This window comes from Mustela putorius, unplaced genomic scaffold (assembly GCF_011764305.1).
Source record: "Mustela putorius furo isolate JIRA1106 unplaced genomic scaffold, ASM1176430v1.1 tig00003909_pilon_pilon_pilon, whole genome shotgun sequence".
NCBI lineage: Eukaryota > Metazoa > Chordata > Mammalia > Carnivora > Mustelidae > Mustela > Mustela putorius.
The window spans coordinates 31,237,983-31,254,901 of record NW_025422057.1 but is presented as its reverse complement, the minus strand read 5'-3'; the positions used below and the strand labels follow the sequence as shown (position 1 = coordinate 31,254,901).

Here is a 16,919-nt window from a genome sequence, read left to right as displayed (position 1 = left end):
AATGAGTTAAAAGATCATTGCCAGCTTTCGTTAATGAAATGATTTAATATCAGCAAGTGTATAATAAAAAGGGAATTCTTATACACTGCTGGTGGGGCAGGAATATAAATTGGTAACATTTATGAGGTAATTTAGCAAGATGTATCAAAACAGGCAGTAAAATGACTTTGACCCAAGAATATGACTTCTGGATATGGGCACAAAGGAACTGATTGACAATAAAGACAAAGACTGTTTCATCTCCACATTTTTACAATAAAAACTGTGCTAACTACACCCCCAATTGGGGGAGGGTAGTAAAATGAATTACTATGTAATGGAACACTATGTAACCTCAAAAACTGTTTTAGAAGAGAGTTTACCAAGTGGGAAAAATGTTCATATTGTAAATCAAAAAACGGGTAAGGAAATAATGCCCAGGGTGATTCCAGTAGAACTGGGTATGATCCCATCTCTCCTGGAAAAGCATCACAAAAAAAATGGCGGAGAAAAGACGGGGATGGAAATACCCACAAGGCTCATCGTGATGATCTCTGGTCGGTGACGTTTGGGTGAATTTTCTTTTCCTACATACCTTTTGAAACTTCCAAATTGTGATTACTTTTATAATCAGGAAACAAAGGGATCCCCACCCAAAAAGAGCTAGATTATAGCACACACTTGGTTATGACATGTGCTCTGACTTTGTCATGCACATTTGCACACACACGTGCGTATACACATGTATGCGCGCGCGCGCACACACACACACACACACACACAGAGGCGGCTGCCAGGAAAACCTTTCTTTGCTGGGAACAGGGAACATAGTTGCAAGAAACAGAGCTGTGTTTCTGCAGATGAAAATGTTGTGGGTCTGTGGTATTTTCTGCTTTTCTGTTCTGACCATGGAAGGAAAAAGTCATGAGTCCGCACCTTAGCAAGATGGAAGGCAAGGAAAGCTCATGGCTGAGGAGTGAGAGGGCCAGTCAGAACCTTCTTCCCTCAGGTAGTGCTAGGTACTCGATTCCCAGATCCGGCCCTCCCTTCTCCAGCCAGTCACCTGGCTCCCACCCGTGTTCGAGCACTGGCTGATGAGGCCTCAGGACTTGCTTGGCTCCAGGGGCCAGCTCATGGACGGCTTCTTCATCACGCAAATTAGAGCTGCTCTCTTTCCAGAGCCTCTATCCAGACAGCCACTCGGGTTGGCATTGGACCCTCCTCCTACCCTGAATGCTGGCTCCTGCGTTTTTCCTGGTCCCTGATTTTTGTTAGAATGAGGCCAGACCTTTAGCCTAGGTGTGATCTCGAAGTGCTCGCTGCTGCTCACCTGGCTTCAAGCCTCCAGTGTTCTCCTGAGCCTGGGCTCTGGGGACTCTCACACACGTGGCCCAAGGCCTTTCACACCCAGCCTGGCCTTGGCTTCTCCGAAGGCTGTTTCCATCATTTATTGCTGCATAGCAAACTATCCCTCTCAACAGAGTGGCTTAAAATCATCATTTTATGCTTGCTTCTGAGTCTGTGGGCCAGGAATTGGGGGCAGAGAACCAGTGGCGTTGGCTTGTCTGCTCCATAGCGTCTGGGGCCTTAGCGGGGAGAATTCAGAGGGCTGGGGGAGGACTGTACATGGCTCGTGTGCAGCTGCACGTCTGGGGACTCGGCTCTCTTCCATGTGGCCTCTATTTCCAGTCCTCTTGGGCTTCCTAACAGCATGGCTCTCCTGGCAGGATGCTTCCAAGAGGCAGCATTCCAAAACGATACGTCCCAGTGTGCCACTGCTTTGTACAAGCCCCTGCTTCCATCACGCTCTCTAGGGTTCTACTGGCCAAGCAGGTCCCACATCGGAGCCCAGGGTCTCAGAGGGAGAGGACAGTACCAGGGAACGGCAGTGCCTGGGGAGGTCTGCACGAATGTAACAGCCTACCTCCCGCCTACCTGATCTCTGTTTGCCTGAGGTTCCGGGAAATCGGGGTGGGGGGGGGTGCAAGATGAGCCTGCAGCGTAAGTGCCAGGGCCAGAGGGCTTCGGATACAGCCTTTACTTCACCACATCCTAGCTGTGTGAACTTGAACAAGTCATTGAACGCTTTGCTCTTTCAGATTCCTCATCCATAAAGTGAGGGTAAGAGGATTCACCTCCTAGGGTTGTTATGAAGATTAAGAGAGCGAATACCCGCAAGGCATAGAACAAGGCTGGCCCCAAACCAGCACTCAGAGTTAGCTACTCCCACGATTACTATGATCACCATTGACTCTAAGTCATCCTCAGTCACACAGCCAGAAAGAGGCAAAACTCAGATGCAATCCCAGGCTCCAGTGAGGCTTTTATAACATGGGGTGATTTGGAGGCTTCTCCCATGCATAGATTTCTAGAAGCTTCTGAAGGCGTGCTTCTAAAGCAGGGAGTGGTCAGGTATGTCAGTGGTGGGGCACTAGAGAGACACGGGGGTAAAAATTCAGATGATCAACAAGGTGCTTGTGTGTTAACTGCCTGCCTCCATGACACCCTCTAAAACACCAGCTCCATCTTCCATGATGCATCCCAGGCCTGTGACGGGCCTGGCAAACAGGGAGGGAGGGAGGCAAGGGAGACCAGAGGACATGGAGTTGGGACTCCAAAGAAGAAGTGAAGACATCCTCAAGCGGGCAGACCATAGCAATGGAGAGGAGGGTGCTTAAGTGAGCTCGTTAGGTGATGGCACTCCAAACACTGCTATGTTTGGGGCACAGATGGCTAAGAGAAGCAGGTAGAGGAAAGCCCAAGTCTGGTCTGAGATGTGATCAAGGCACTCCCTTCCACAGTCATCATGCCAAAATAGGCCATTGGAGAGGAACGTTTCAGATGACCCAACAGAATAGTCAACGCAAGAGACCTGGGGTAAGTTTAACAGGAAATGTGTCTCACTGCACTGGGAGAATTACACACTTTATTGCAATCTGTAAAGATAATAGTAAGTGAGGAAGAATAATTCTATGTTCCTGGATGGAGTGAGTAAATGATATAAATGGGTCAGTTTCTCCAAAGGAAGTTAAGAATTTAATGCAAACATGATGCAAATTCTAAGAAGATTTTCTTGGGGTCCTCTTAGATTTTTGTAGAAATGTGATTCCTAGACTCACCTAGAAGAATAAACAAGTGAGATTATCTAAGACTTTAAAAAAAAAAACAAAAACAAAAACAAAAAACCCAGAGCAAGGGCGATGAGGAATAACACAGCCCATCAAATATTAAACACACGAAGAAACTAACATGACAAGACACATAAGTGAATGGAACACAAAACACACACTACATGATAAAGGAAAATATCGCCAAACCACCAGGAAAGAAGATGCGGTAGACGGTGTTGAGCTTATTATTTAGAAATTAGGGGGAAGAGTATCGAACCTAACCTCAGAGAAAACCCAAATGGATAGAAAGAGTGAAGTGTAAACAAACCAACCATAGGAAAACATTAGAAAAAATATTATTTCCCAAAGTTATAGAAGGAAAATTTTTATATGTTCATTAGCATAAGAAAAAGAAAAATTTGGTTTGACACATTCAACTTTAAAAACTTTCAAACATTTGTGTATCAGAAAGATAAATGCCTTAAATTGGAAACAAATCACCCAGACAGGGGAAGATGTCTAGACTGACGGTGACAGTGGGTACAATCCTTATTATACAAATATTCCAAGCAACTCAATGAGAAAAACTCTGTATCCAGTAGACATTGGATAAAGGAAGTTGGTGAACACGCCACAGAAGAAAAATCTAACCGGTAGGTAATTATACAGACGTTTACCCCCGAGAAATGAAAATAAAAGCAAAATGAGATACCATTTTCCCAACAATTTAAGTGGCAAAGTAATGAGGTTAATGGTAACAATTATGCTGAGTCTGGGGGAAATGGAATTTTCCCTTTGTGAAGAGTTGTTCATGCAGCCGCTTCGGTGACCATCACAGGACTAGGTACTAGGAACACACAGACACATGCTAGTTCACAGAGCTCACTGCCCCGCCTGGCAGGAAAGGAAGCGATCGGGGCATGCGGGGGCTTCCCAGAGAAGGGGTGGAAGAGTTTGAGGGAAAGGAGGATGGTAAGGGGCAAAGACATTGCTGGCCATGGGGCAGGGAAGAGGACAGCCTATGGGGGGACACTTCAGCCCAAGTCCCACCAGAGTGTGCTCCCAATGCATCATCCCAACTTCTCTCCCTCACCTGCCATGTCCCACCAGCCCGCCAGCCAGCCCGCACCACTCCATTCTCCCTGCCAAGCTCCCCCTGAATGACAGCATTCAACCTCTGCCTTCCCCCTGTAGCGCACAATCCTTCCAGCTACAGCCCTCGTCAAAATACCCAGGCCCAGCTCTGCCTCCTCCAGGAAGTATCCCCTCCTCCATGCTTTATGACCTCTCCTTTTCGTGACACATGCTTAACAAATACGTCCATCCGAGTTGAACGGGATGGGACTGGCGAATGTTGGCATGCGTTATCCCAACCAATATTCACTGCACCTGCAGGGGGTGAGGATTTGCTATTGTCCCCATTACAGGTGAGGAAACCAAGTTCCCCGATGTAAAGTACTTGATCTGGGGTCAGCAGCCGGCATGCAGCAGAGCTGGGAGGTCTAACCCCCAGCTCTTGGTCTTTGCCTCTGGGCTCTGTCCCTTACTGTGTGACAGGAGCAGCGAATGAAGGGGAAACCCCAGAGGCTGAAGAAAGGGTTACCTAGACACGAGGGGTAGGAGTCTCACTGCGCAGTAAGAAGTTCAGAAGAGGCACATGTGTGTCCTCATAGAACAATCTTAGAAGGGTTTTATCACATGGCTTTTGCACAGATGATCAAATGACCGGTAAAGGTTTATAGATGTCTTAAAGAGCAAGCCCCACAGATTGGATCGCAGAAGGAGTAGCAGGGAACTCAAGAAAACAGAGGAAGACCAACCCAAGCCCTCTCCAGGGAACTGGAGAAGAAAAGCAGAAAGGATCACAGAGCACTGTGGCCTGTCTTTGACCTTTCTGGGGAGAAGTCAGCTCGGTTCAAGGAGAGTTGCAGGGCAATGGCTTCACCGTTAGGACATGATACAGCTAAACAGAGGTTAAGGTGACTAGGGTTTTTCTAGGTGAAGGCATTTGTCGGTGAAGTGTAATGGCCCCTTTGCTTCAGAGCAGTTAATATCTATTAATGGTTCCATCTCAATGACTCACTAGGGCACAAAGACCCTGTTCTGATGCCAGGGCATTTGCTGGGCCATAAAACATGCCCTCCAAGGCCCTGAGTGTGCCCTGTCTGCCCTTTCCTGTGTTTCTTCCTCAGTGCCATGCAGAGCCCCAGACAAGGCACGCTGTATTGCAAGGAGGTGCCAGAGACTGAAAGTTCAAGAAAAGAGTCTCCAAAAGAAGGATCTTCTTTCACATTGCCAGGCAACAGCTGAAGCTCTGGGACACTCCTTCCTTGGCGGAGAAGAGAGAAGCGGCATGGTCAATGCCATGAGAGCTGATTTGGGGCCCAAGGATGGTGTCCTTTACCCACTGGCCAGTATGCAAACTCAGATGTCAGAGCTGGGGGGCCAGGCAAGCAACACATCAGAGTGCAAAAGCCTAGCCTAGAGAGATGAAGAGGGCTAGTGGGGTCTGTGGCAAGCCACAGAGCGCGTGCTCCTCCGCAGGTCAACCCATCCTTATGCAACTCCATTGATTGTTGCCACGTGGAAATTCTGGATCAGCGTGGCCAGATCTCCCAACTTTTCAAGAGAAGCCAGAGTTAGTTCCGGATTTTTATGAGAAATCTGATTTTTTTCAAATGTTGGCAGCAAGTTTAAAAATGTGAGCACTACAAAACAAACAAAACACATCTGCAGACCAGATTTGGCTGATAGGCTGAAGGCTTAGGACCTCTGGGCAGCTGAGGGAATGGGAAAGCCATGCCTCTAGGGGGTGCCAACGTCAGAAGAGACAGGAGCTCCTTCCTCGGGCAATGGCAGCCCAGGTCTAGGAGTGCAGGAGGGCAGCAGAAAACCTGGGAAGCAGAAAGCAAGAAGTAGCGGAAGCGAATTAGAGGCTCAGTGCCAAGGCCAGCTGGGGCTTTTCACTCACTGTTTGCGGGCAAACAAGCTCATTAAAGGACACCGAAGAGAAATAAGATGACCAGAACATAGGAGGAGAATTCCCTGGCAGCTCCGCCACCATCATCACCTCCTCTCCCTGGACCTCCTTGGAAACCACAGAAATAATGACCTGCAGACCTCGCTATAAACTGCCCCCAGAGAAATGGGATTTTGCACCGGCCATCCTGCACATCAGCCACAGGTTAGCACAATGCCGAGGAAACAGGAGTCTCATCACAAACACACTGGCAGGACCGCCAGCTGCCCCTGAGGCTGCATCTCCAGCTCTCTGGGCCCACCCACTTGTCACTAGTGCTTGGTGGCTTTGCCGTGGGAGACCGTCACGGCTCTCTTGACCTCTCTCCTGCCCATTGTTGTGTGTTGCTGTTTTCTAAGAAAGGATGTAGGGAGGCAACAGCCAGGTTTCTGCCCATGCCTAGGGGAGCCCACTGGAGCATCTCAGGTTCGATACAATTTGAGCAGAACATTCTGAAGTTCCAGGAGTCATCAGCTGAAGGAGGAGTCAAAGGTCCTGTGGTTCTCTAAGCAGCGGTGCATGCAGCAGAGAGCACACATTAAGTCTCCATACATTTCCAGATTATCATTGGCAAAAGAACCAAGAGATGCCTTTGTGGCCCTTAGGAAGCTTAGAATGCAACCCTTCATTCTATAGATAAGCAAAGTAAAGTCCCATGAAGCAAAGTGACATGGCTAAGGTCTGTCACAGCAGCTAACTTTGAAGGGCTGTGGCCTTTTGTCCAAAACAACTGAGTTCATTATCACACCCAAGAAGAAGACACTTGAGTAAAAAGTACATTTGCGACAGAGGTCATTTTCCCACTGTGACAAAATCTAGAAGGGCCAATTACAAAAGCAAAGGTGCGTAGCTTTAAGAAAACAAAATACTAACTTAAAAATATTTGGGGGGTGATTTTTTGTTGGATACAAGCATCCTTTATTTTATCCAAAAGGATTCACCACCAGGTTCTCTTAAGTCAGTATGGGGAATATTTTTTATGTCTAGGTCACTGATACTAGAACGAGCGATTGGAAGGCAGCATAAATAAGCAAGGATGAGTTATTTCATTTTGTTCTGCTCTAGAGATCTACTATTTAAGATCCACTTTAAAAAAAAGATTTTATTTTATTTATTTATTTGACAGAGAGAGAGATCACAAGTAGGCAGAAAGTCAGGCAGAGAGAGAGAGACAGAGAGAGAGGAAAGCAGGCTCCCAGCTGAGCAGAGAGCCCAATGTGGGGCTCAATCCCAGGACCCTGAGATCATGACTCAAGCTAAAGGTGAGTGACCCACTGAGTCACCCAGGTGCCCCAAGATCTACTACTTAAGTTAAAAACAGGCAACATAGAATTCCATCCAATAAATACAAACAAAGACATACCCAGTTAAAGGGCAGTAAGAAACAGAATCAGATTATGAAGAACCAAAGAATGATGTCTGGGGAGGTAAGGCACAGCCTTTCTGATAGCCAAACTGAGGGACAATGACTGGGTCCTCCTCTGCTACTGGCAATCCCCCGCTCCCGTGAGGGTGTGCTCCCAGAGCCCATGTATTAAGATGGCTGATGGGAACTCATAAAGTATTTCCTCATGGAAATAATATCAATGGCAAAGTGGGTGTGAGGTCACCAGGCATGGCCCCAAGATCAAGTTAACCCAAAAGGGGCTGCCTCCACAGCTCCACTCCTGAGGGTTTCACTCATCACCTCCTCAAAGGGAAGGCTGCTCCATCATTCATTGTTCTCTGGAGTGACGGACACAGACTCACCTGTTTCCATCATAGCTTTGGTGCCTCCACCTACCTCCCTGGGGCTCTGTCAGCTCTCTGGTCAACTCACGTTATACTCTCTCCTTGGGAGACTCCTTCTACTCTTAGGACTTCCACAGTCCCTTGCCTAGGGAGGCACTGAAGGCATCCAGCAGAGGACACTTGAGTTGAGGATCATGATGGAAACTCAGGCATGGCGGCCACGATGGGTCAGGTACAAGAAGAGGCAAATGCAAAAATAAGGCACTCTGTGGTCCCTGAGAAGAGGTGCCAGCTCTGCTCCTTTCTCTCCAATTCCTACTCCAGTTCCCAAGAGGCTGGCTCTTCTCTATTTCAGTCTATAGGTGGCCCTGAGAATATATTCTTTTTTTTTTTTTTAAGATTATTCATTTATTTATTTGACACAGAGAGAGAGAGATCACAAGTAGGTAGAGAGGCAGGCAGAGAGAGAGTGGGAAGCAGGTTCCTGGCTGAGCAGAGAGCCCAACTCGGGGCTCAATCCCAGGACCCTGAGATCATGATCCGAGCCACCCAGATGCCCCCCTGAGAATATATTCTTAAGTAAATTCTTCACTTGAGCTATCTTTTTTTTTAAAGATTTTATTTATTTATTTGACAGAGAGAAATCACAAGTAGATGGAGAGGCAGGCAGAGAGAGAGAGGGAAGCAGGCTCCCTGTTGAGCAGAGAGCCCGACGCAGGGCTCGATCCCAGGACCCTGGGATCACGACCCGAGCCGAAGGCAGCGGCTTAACCCACTGAGCCACCCAGGCGCCCCTTCACTTGAGCTATCTTGAGGGGGATTCTGTAAAGTGAAACGGAGAGAACTTTGCCTACAATACCAGGTGTTAAATCTTATTTGTCCTGGCTTCTCAAGCAGATCTCCCAATTTTGACTCAGGCTCCTGCATTCAAGGCTCATGAGGGGCCCCGGATTGTGGCTCCCTGAATGAGGGCCCGAGGGTGGTCACTGCTCCTCCCTCACCCAGCCCCATATCCCACTGTGGCTCCAAGTGGATGGCCCGCCCAGTGTCCCCAAATTCTGAGAAATGCAGTCATAACAAAAATCAGCCGAAAGGTGAATTTACTTTTCCCAACACTTCAAGTTCACAGCGAACTCTGGCTTCAATCCAAGTTATAAGTCAGCCTCTGAATGAGGCCCCAGGGAATGAGATGATAGAATCCTTATGTTGCATTCTTTTTTTCTTCCCAAAGAACAGATGTGCATTTTATCAGATGCCTTTTCATCATCTCAAATCATCTTACTAAATTGAAGACTTTATGGGCAGAATAACTGCCAGGCCTTGCCCAACTCCTGCCCCACTGCCCTCCCCTTCTCGGCTGTTAACTCTAGTCTGTGGGGTCAGTCCCGCCCTACACTGTGGCCAGCCCTGTCCTAGGTCAGGGGTGGGGGTGGGGGTAGATGTGGAGAGTTTAGGCTCAACATGGGAGGGTCTCGGCAGCACTTTACCTTTGACCCGGTTTGGATCTGTGTGCTCCTGCCTAATTTCTGACCCTTGTCTTCATTTTATTCTCTCGGGCCAAGTCTCCAGCTTATCATCCTCCCTAATATTTATGCCCCAGAAGGATTGGGGGGTCCTTGCCTTGTCCTCCCAAGCTCACAGCACAAAATGAGAACTTCCTACGAGTTCGACTAAAGGTCCTTCTGATGCTATTTGCCTGGGTCTCCACTCTTGCCCTCCTGGTGGCCCTGCTTTGCCCCCTGGCAGGCCCTGTGCCCCAGGCTGGATCCCCAACACCAACTCCTGCCTGGATGACAGCTGTCACCTGGGGCCTTCCCTCTGCCTACTGGACCACACCTCCTCTGGGAGATCGGTGGCTGCCCCACACCAGCAGGGGCTTTGGATCTCAGTTCCCCCCACTCTAGGCTGCCCCATTCCTCCCATACCCTAAAACATGGCCATAATCACATCCATCATTAACGCACCATCTCTTGAATGCCAGAAGAGAAAGTGGGCATCCTTGGTACTGAGCACAGAAGGGGTCCCCCATTAGCATCTGCTACCTGAAGGAGGGAGGGACGGAATGTTGGTGTCAGAGGGTCAGGAGAGCTGTGAGGCAGACACACGCCAGAGTAGGAGTTCAGCAAGTAAAGATCAAGTTCTACCCCAGGAGGCAAGGAGAATTCTCAGAGGAGGGCAGGGATGATGGGAGCGGTCAGCTGGGGGCGGGGAGGGGCTGCAGGTCTCCGGGGGAGAAGGGATAAAAGGAGCCCTGGAGGAGTGAGCAGGAATGCTGGCACTCCCTCTTGGGCATGGAAAAGACTTAAGAACCACATTCTCCCTCTGCGAATTTATGTGAGGGGCACCACAAAGATAAGCTTTCAGCCACATGGCTAAATGATGCCTTTTTTGGACACTTCCTGCAAGGCAGTCAGGGCTTGCCGAGCCCGAGGACATCACTCCAGGCATCACTCCCTAAGCATCTCTTCCACAGGGCTGGTACCCCACATTCAGTGCATCCTGCATTCAAGCAAACAGTCCTAACCCCAGCTGACCTCTGGGGGGAGCAGAGGAGCAGGGAGGCGCAGAGGCCACCAAGCACTCCTGAGACTGGTGGCCCCATCCGCAGACCACAGGTGTTTTGTCTGGCACCTTTCTCGAGCAGAGCCTGACGGCAGAACGAAAGAAGACGAGACAAGACCTAAGATGAGTCACGGCTGGGATAGGCTGGGGGATGTGGCAAGGCACACAGTGACCATGACCGGAGACCACTGAGGGCACGCTGAGGTGCAGCCCCGATGGTACACAGAACTCTTCCACGTCTTTCCCCATCAGCTCTCAAGGGTGCTGATGGGGAGAACCAGTCTCCCCAGTTCAAGGGGACAGCGTCAGTGGTGAGGTCAGCAGCTGTTTCCAGAAGCAGTGGAGTGTAGAGGCTAAAAGGAGGGCCTTTGACCTGAAAGTTAAGTCCTAATCTGGGTTTGGCCAATAATCCCTTGTATTAGAGTTAGTTACACACCTCTCTGAACGCTAGCCTTCGTGTCTATGCCAAGAATGCCCACCGCCTAGAACCATTGTGTGAAGGTTAAATGAGATCACATGTTTAGAGTCCGTAAGACATTCGCAGCATATAGCAAATGCTCGCTAGTATCATTCTCTTTGTCCTCACTACTAGCATCCAATCCATTTTCAGGTCTCTCTCTGGCCAACAGTGCAATCCTAGAGTTTGACACAGGAGGACCGGAGAAGGCTAGGGAACTGACAGAGATGTCCCAAGGATGGCCCAGCTCCAGAGACCGCAGGGAGGATGTGCAGAGCACACAGAGCAATGACAGAGAATTCTGGGGCTTACGGGGGGATGTGAAGTCAGAGACACAGAGGTGGCCAAGAGAAAAGAGAAGACAGAAGAGGCAGCCCAGGGGCAGCCCCAGAGGCTATGATTATGGGCCACCTACCAGGGGTCAGGCCCTAGCCTAAGTGCTTTTCCTATCACCTTTCAATCCCACTGCCAGACAGGCACTAATAACCCATTTTACAGATAAGGGACGAGTCACCCTGCGCCCCTCAGCTAATCAATACAGAGCCAGAGAGGAAAACTGAGGCCCACCTGTCTCCAACATCCAAGCCTTTCTACACTGCAGTTCTGCAAGGTCCGGAGGTCCCCATAAGAAGAACATCTCATGTGGCTCTTCAGTGGGCATGGTGAGGTCAGGTGATGGCAACGTGTGCCGTTCCAAGTCATGGGCAGAGTGAGAAAAGGAACTCTAAGAGCTTGAAGAATCCGCCAGGTGGAAGGGTCCTCAGGATTGGGAGAGGAGGCCCAGAGAAGGGAGGCAAGGCATCCCAACCTACGTCTTTCATGCCTGCTACTTCATTCTTTTGAACTCAGGAGCCCAAACCACTGGGCTCAGGCAGACACCCAAATGCTCAAACAGATAGCAGGAATTTAGGAACTGAGGTTTAGAAGCAAATTGGCTTCTTAAATAGAGCTGGACATGGCCCAGTGGCTCAGAACAGACAAGACGGGGCCATCAGTTGCCCTCAGAGCCAATAAGTCATTACAACCATCTCCCCTTTCCAAGTTCTCATGACAAAGCCCAAGAAATCAGAGCCATCATCCGGATGGAGGTAATGGCAAGGCGAGACTTCCTCTCTAGGTTTCCAGACATTTGCGAAGATGGGAACGTGCAACCCTGGCTTCCTGGACTCTTTGGGGAAGATAAAAACAAACGAAAGTCCAAAACATCAACCACGTTGCCCTCCACCTTGTGTGTTTAGCAGAAGAGGTGTCTCCAAACTCAGAAACGGGGCTCTCGGGCTCTGCTCCATCCCACTGAAGACGATGCAAGGCGGTCGGAGAGTGTGTGCGTGCCTGCGTGTGTGTCTGTGTGTGTGTCCCGCTAAGTACTTCCTTCACTACACAGCTAATCCGATTAGCTGCTTTAGGAAACTCGGCAATGTTAATTCAAGGGTCCCATTCATAGAACAGCTTGGCCCATGCCTGCTCAGAGCTCCCATTCTTCTATCTGCAAATAAAATGCACACAGAAGGACTTTCTCTCCGTGAAGAATGCGCTCTTGCCTCCTTACCCCGCACACAGCCCAGATGCTGCTGCCACTTCCTCTGGGAGCTCCCATGGTGGGGCCAGGGGCCTGTCAGAAAATGGGGAGAAAATATAGCTCTTTCCACCTTAAGTGCAACATGAAGCCCATTTTCATAGTGCTGTCAACCCAGGTGGCCTTTCAAGCCGGCAGCCGTGCTGAGTAAGTTGCATCATGAGAGCACGCCAGCTACAGGGTTCTGGTGGGGTCACTGGCTTTCCCTTCTTTCTTCACAGAATGGGGACCTGGAGCAGAGGGCACAGTTGGAACAAAAGGCTGAACAGAGGGAAAGTTGAGGCTTGTACAGACACGATGTCATTCTGTTTGGCTGGAGGAAAGGAGAGGGAACAGGGCTGGAGATCCAGGTTGTAGACAGAGCATGGACAACGCAGACCAAGGTCAGACTCAGGAATGTCTCTGCTAAGGGACAGGGATCCACGGAGGGTTTTATGAGACATAGCTGTTGTGTGGGTCTCTGAGGACTGCTCTAACAAAGAACCACAAAGTAGGTGGCTTGAAACAACAGAAAGCCATCCTCTCCCAGTTCTGGGGGCTAGCCGTCTGAAATTAGGGTATTGTCACAGTCCCACTTCCTCTGAAGGCTCCAGGGAAGGAGTACTCCTTGCCTCCTGCTAACCAGGAGTGGCTCGGGCAATCCTGGCCGTCCCCAGGCTCCTAGATGCTTCACTCCAGTCTCCACCGCCCTCTTCACACTCCCTCTTCCTCCTCGCCATGGCTGTGGGCTCCCCTCTTCTTCTAAAGACTCCCATCACTAGATGGAGGGCTCATCTCAAGACCCTTAACTAATTCCATCTGCAAATCCTCTAGCTCCAAACAAGGTCACTTTCTGAGGTTCCAGGTAGACATGAGTCTGAGGCGACATTACTCTACCCACTCCAAGGGGTTGCAAGGTCAGGGCCAGGAAGATCACCTGAAGGCAGGATGGGGAAGGAGGGACCAGAGGCAGGGAGACTGATTCCTCTAAGTGAATGATGAGCGGCTCCCTGGTTGGGGTCCCAGCAGCTTTCTTCTGGGGCCAGTGCAGGCCCCCATGTGGGCTCATAAACCAACCCAGGCACAAAGTCTTTGCTCACCCTTTGGCCCAGAGAGGCTCCAGCCTACCCTCCAAGTGATGGCAAAGGAACAATTACACACACATATGAGGTTCTCTGTTCCTTCTAACTGGCAACATGGTGGACATGTTGGTCTAGTGGAGGACACATGGGAGCTGGGAAAGCTGGTTCTAGTCCTGGTTCTGCCACTCACTGGATTTAGGACATTGGGCACCCCTAGGGAATGAGGTCACCTTGGTCACATCCAGGCCAATGAGATTGTTCCATTCTGAAGTCAAGAAAGCAGCTCCAAACTCACAGGAGGAACCAGGAAAAGAAGGCCTCTGGGGCTACACTGCAGGGTTCTGTGCCCTTTCCACTCGGATCTCCCTCCAGGGATTCAGCCCCACCCCCTCAACCCCCACCCCCCGCTTGAACCTCCTTCCCTCCCCTAAAACACAAGGGCACTAACCAAAGCTTGAAAAATGAAATAACCTAAATCTAAGAGCACATCCCTCCACACATTTGGAAGCAGGAAGACGGAGTAAAGATGTGGTTCCTTTTTATTTATTTATTTTTAATCAAAGCAAATGTTTAAGGATCAATGCTCAAAGTTGTTCACAGCACCATTGTTTCTAACAGAAAGAAATTACAGGAAGGAAAGGGAAACCCTCTCCGTGTCCGTCTGTATGGGACTAATTTGATGAATTATGGCAGAGTTGTGCATTAAGTGTGATAGACCACAATGTATCCCATGAAAAGATGTCTACAAGGTGGTGGTAACTGAAAGACGCAGGTTGCACCAGACAGTGTTGAGAAAAATCCCTTCTATGTTTCCAAAATATCTGTATGCACACAGCCTGAGCCCAGTGAGGCTGGAAGGAATCCAGTGAACAGATAATGACACGGATCCCTGGGGCTGGGAGAATGGGAGATTATTACATTCTACTTTGTACAATTTTAAGCTATTGGACTTAAAAAAAAAACGGGGTATTAGTTTCATCAACAAAAACAATAAAAAATATTCCCATTCTGAAAATAAAATAATGATTCTAGATGGAAGCGAAGTACTATTGGCCCACAGAGAAAAGTGATCAGGATAAAAATCACTTTGCCATAAAAGGGTACCAGAAAAAAAAGAAAGAAAGAAGGAAACAACATTCTAAGCTTGGGAAGGAGGAAACACCAGGTAGGTATATGTTACAAAGGCGTCAAACCCAAGCTGCCGACGTTCCTTCCCACACACAGCGAATTTCCCCCACTGTCCACGTTAGTCTAAACCCCTCAGGTCAGTGTGCTCTGCAAATAGTACTACTACTACTAATGAGGAGGTGGCAGAATTGATGTTTATTGAGCACTTATTATTAGCCAGGCACTGTGCTAAACACTTTATACGTGTTCTTTTTGTCCTAGTAACATCACTATTCTCATTTGATAGATGAAGAAACTGAGACCCAGCTCAAGGATCCAAACCCAGACAGTCTGATTCTAAAGCCCGTGACTACAATCAGTGCTTTACCCACACTTCTGGAAGCAAAGCCTTGATCATTTAGGCCACAGGAGATGGTTCCAGGCTCTGCCGCTCTCCGCCAACCCCTTCCTTCTTTCTCTGCACCTATGTTGGCCAATGCCTTGTAGATACAGGGGCCTGGGACACTTCCAAGGGATCCAAAGACAAATGTGAGATAGACCCTGCCCTCTCTGAGTTCACAGGGAAGAAGGAAAGAGAAGACTCAAGTTCTTAGACCAGAGGCTGAGTATGTTAGCCTTGGAGGAGTGCTGTGAGGGAGGCGAAGGCAAAGCTGTTAGGCTTCCCTTCACTGAAGCATCCTGAGAGAAACTTCCGGGCAGGCAGCTCTCCAGGAGCTGGCCTCCACCTGGCAGCTCCCAGCCTCTCCTTGGGGTCTCCATGGCTCTCTACCACAGCCTACCCCAAAGAGCCACCATCTAGTGACTCACACCTTTCTGCGGCTCCCTGAGGAAAGATGGGCCCTGTTATTCTCCCCATGTGGCTTCTCCACAGCCTGAAATGTTCTTTTCTCAATTCTTGACTTCAAGAACTCATTCTCTTCCTTCAAGACACAAGGCAAGAGCATCCATTCCCACAGTGCCTTTCCTGGCTCGCCCACCTGGCCTTCGTCCCCGCACTCTTCTCTCGGTTCATTACAGCCCTGGCCATGAGGAATCGGTTTATCTCTTCATCTGTCTGTCTCATTCCACTAGAGAGGAGCATCTCAGTGATAATATCTGCCATTGCCTGACAACTGGCTGCGAGCCAGGCACCAGGCTGGCCCATTACCCTGGGACTTGGTCCTTCCAAGCCCCCTGTGGCATGAGTGATGGTTTCATCCCCATTTTGCAGACAGGAAAACTGACCCTTAGAGATGTTAAAGAGCTTGTCCAGGTCTAAACCCTGTCTGCCTGACATGAATAGTCTCCCTGCTGGCAGGGATCCCGTCTTACTCTTCTTTTTCCAGTACTGCACTTGCCATGACAGGGCCGCCCAACAAGGGTACAAGGCTTCAGTTATGCAAGAGGAATAAGTTGTGGAGATCCGCCATGCCACACTGAGCCTATGGTTTATAATATTATTTGTGCACTTAAAAATGTATAGAGAGTAAATCTCTTGTGTTCTTAGCATAATAAGTTTTTTAAAAGTCTCAAAGGAAAGGAAAGAGGGGCACCTGGGTGGCTCAGTTGGTCAAAGCCTCTGCCTTTGGCTCAGGTCATGATCTCAGGGTCCTGGGTCCCTGCTTCCCCCCCCCCCCTCTCTGCCTGCCTCTCTGTTTGTGATCTCTGTCTGTCAAATAAATAAATAAAATCTTTAAAAAAAGAAAGAAAGATAGAAAGAAAGAAAGAAAAGGCAGGGGTGGGGGGAGAGGCAGCAGGGAGAAGTGGCAGTTGTAGCCTTGGGCACATGTGAGCCCTGGTCACCAAAAAGCCAGTCAGGGTAAGCCCCACCAGCCTTCCGCCTCATAGTGCAGCCCCTTTTGCTCCTGCTAAGAATGGGGGTTCCCCAGAGCTGAGATGTCTGAGCCCAGCTGGGAGAGAAGGGGGTAAGAACTCAAGAGACCAGTCTCACTAGAATTTCCCCCAGGATGGAGGTAAGGAGGGAGCCAAGTACTCAAAGTCTGAAGCCCATTGGACTTCTGGTTTGTTTGCAAAACAATGCACAGTGCCCCAAGCAAACATCTTTCCCAGAGCCTTGCCTTATTAACATTACCAACTTGGAGCCTGGGTAGTAATTCTCTCCAACCCTGGGAAGTGCTGAGAGCCCAGAGTGATCCCACTCCTGACAGCTTGGGCTCAAGCCTGAACCCTCTGAGCTGGAGCCTGAGCCTCCAGATAAAGAAGCAAGTGGAGATTCTCATACAAGGATCAGCAAGTCTGGAGGCTCTAGTTCCACAGCCCACAGTGCAGAAAGAGCGACCCCTCTGGTTTTCCCCAG

The 16,919-nt window shown here is 49.3% G+C and overlaps 1 protein-coding gene across 1 annotated transcript in view; it reads right to left on the bottom strand.

Moving 5' to 3' along the window:
- The window catches only part of TLL2 (tolloid like 2), a 121,442-nt gene that overhangs the window by 79,728 nt on the left and 24,795 nt on the right, over nt 1-16,919 (bottom strand). The window lies entirely within an intron of this gene.